A 3,313-nucleotide genomic window follows, 5' to 3' on the forward strand; every position below is an offset into this window, starting at 1 on the left:
TTTTTAGTAGAGACTGCATTTCACCATGTTGGCCAGGCTGGTCTCTAACTCCTGACCTCAAGTGATCTGCTTGCCTCAACCTCCCAGAGTGCTAGGATTACAGGCGTGAGCCACTGCACCTGGCCACTAACTCTGTTTAAATAGATTTTGCACATTTTTAAACACTGAGTTGTAAGTGTATCACCGCATATAAATTTGCTTCCATTTTTCATTGGTTTCCTTGATTCTTATACATCAGTCATAACTATTATTATAAATATATATTCATATTCACATATTTTTCCTTTTTTAAATTTTGGCTATGGACTACAGATACTATATTTTGAGTGTTTTAGATATTTATCAGTTTTTTCTGAAGAATTCATAGTAAAATTGAGTCCAGCTATTGTTCCTCAGAATATAATTTAGATAATAAATAGGAAAATGATTAAATGTGGGTGAGAGTATTTATTTCAAATTTTGACCTTTTTTATACAGGACATTTTGCTAGGGAAATTACTATTCCATTTGATTCTGAATGATTTTGATGTTTGTTAGTTGTCCCTTGTATAAATTGTTCATCAATGTTTCTGTTCATTTTCCCATTAAGTTTCATCAATTTTCCTAGTTGATTTGCAAAAGTACTTGAATTGCAGGCATTAATTCTTTGTCTGCTTTTGTCTCTGAATACATTACTCACATATTAACCTTATCTGCAGTATCTACTGTTCAACACAGATGTTCCTATGGCATTCAACTTTATCTATTGTTTGTAACTTTGGAGTCTTACTCAGAAGTCCTTCTTTACCTAACTTTGACATTTTAGCTATCATAATTCACCATTGTGTACAGTGTAACTGTGATATATCTTAATTGTATCCAAATAGTAAACCATTTTCTCAACATTTTCTATCTAAGTTGTGCATACTACTTCTGCTGGTTTATTGTGCCACTTCTGTCATATGCCAAGCGCCCATGTATGTATGTGTGTCCCTTACCTTTCCATTCTATTCTAATTTAAATGTTTATTACTGAACCAATTTTACACTGTTTTTAATTCTATAAATTTGGAGTATGTGTTCATATGTGGAAGTATGAGTTTTATAGTTAGCTGTTGTTTTTTAAATAGACTTAGCCAATTACAGTGTTCTAATAAAAATGGAGCCACTGTATTGCACAGCTCCAGAAGGTGCCCTTTACATAAACTACGAAGTGAAGGACGGTCCCTGTTATTACAATATATTCCATGTGAATGGTGCTCACTAGAGTTCGATGACACAGCAGTTCTGGAGTTCTGAATTTTCACTCTGAATTGTTTTATGTATGTGTTTGTGTGTGTGTATAAGTGTGTGTATGCGTATTGTTTGTAGCAAGTATAAATGCAAGCTCTGGAGCTAAACTACTGGGTTCAAATCCTGGCATTTTTATTTCCTATGTGTGTGAAATTTATTTGCTTCAATTTTGTATTCCATAAAATAGAGACAATGATAAGACCAACTTCAGGGGATTTACATGTTTGATATTTATTATTTATCATAGTTTTTAATACTCTCTTTTCTGCTGATAGAAATCACCTAAATATATTTATCTTTTTATACCCAATGGTACTATCAAAGAGGTTTTTTGTGTAATGAAACGTATCAAGAAATGTGCTTGAGAATATCTTTATTGGGCTTTGCTCATTTAAACGGTAGTTTAACTATATATATGACTATATAGTTTGAATTTCTTTTTCTTTATGATGCTGAAGATATTACTGCTCTGCTACTTAGTACATTTTCTGTAGATGTTGAGAAGCAAGACTGTTTCTCAGTTTATTATAGAAGATCTATTTTTTTTTTCTCCTTGGTGGCCTTTAAAATTGTCTTTATGTTTTTGTAATTCTTAGATTTCACTGCATTTCTAGGTATCAGTCATTTTTATTATTTGTCCTGCTTGACTTGCCATAAATCCTTTGTATCTGAGTTCTCATAATTTTATTTGTTAAACTCCGCATCAGTAATTCATTACATTTTTTCCAGTCATTTCTTTTTTAATCTGTTTGAATTTTTTGGATATGTAACTTAACCCTTCCCCTTCATTCTGCATTCCTTTATTAGCATTCTCCCTTTGTAATCCTTCTCAATAAACTGCGTCATCTTATTTTCCATTTCTCTTGCTAATTCTTCAGCTGTGTGTATGTGAACCATATACTGAGTTCTCTTTTCTGTGATGTGTTCACACCCAGAACTACTAGTTGTCATTGTTGCTATATTTTACTATTGTTTCTGTTTCAATAAACAAAGTGTACAATACTTTCTTTTGCTTATTTGAAGATATTTAGCATACTCATTTTAAAGTTAATCTGTAGGTTTGCAGTTTGTTGTCTTCAGCCTATAGGTTTGCGGATTGGTGTCTTTGTCTTATATTTGTCTTTTTATTTTCCCTTGTGAGTTTGTATTGTCTTTGGGAGTTAGTCACCTTTACTGGGTTGTACACTTGGGGATGGGATGATAATTTTTGTCCTGGCCTTTGTCTTTCTTGGTGACTTTAGGGGACAGGAGACATGCCATAGCATAAAGAGCTTTTATGAGATAATCTGTACATTTACTCAGACACTGTCTTTTAGAGAGAGATTTCTTTTCTCCCTGTCTCCTAGGCCGACTATTCCTGCAAGGGTACAAAATAGAGGAAGGGAAAAGGCACTTTTCCACCAAAATGTATGACTACCTAAATTGACATGACCTAGACTGTTTCTACTCCAAGTTCTTCTGCCTTGCATTCCTTCCACCTCGACCTCCACCTCCCAACACTCTCCCATTCACATACAGCCCTAACCATCTTCTTTTGCCCCCACACATCCACCAACATTTCTATGATATCTGCTGGCTGAGAAATTCATCAACATCTCTTTCTGAAATATCTTCATGTTTGGGTTAGAAGAAGGAGCCAAAATAGCATATTATTACACCAACTTCTCAGGAACTAAAACTTGGAAAAGTTCCTCAAAATATAAATATACAGGCATATAAATTATTCACACCTTAAATTATTCTCACCACTGTAGAATCTCAGAAGCTAAATAGCATCCCAAAATTAGATAAGTAAACCTATTTGCAGAGAACTTTGAGGATGGGTAATGCCATATAGCCTTTTCTTGTATTTCCCTATATCAGAATTTTGCACTGAGTAGGGCATCTATAAAACATTACTAAGTTACCAGTGTTTAAATTTCCATGTTACATTGTTGCTAAATCTGTGAGATAATTATGACCAAACTGATTGTAATACCTAGAAAAAGAAAAACAAAACAACACAACAGTATCTTAAGGCTTAATTCCAGAATAACTCAAGT

This window comes from Pan paniscus, chromosome 13 (genome assembly GCF_029289425.2).
Source record: "Pan paniscus chromosome 13, NHGRI_mPanPan1-v2.0_pri, whole genome shotgun sequence".
NCBI lineage: Eukaryota > Metazoa > Chordata > Mammalia > Primates > Hominidae > Pan > Pan paniscus.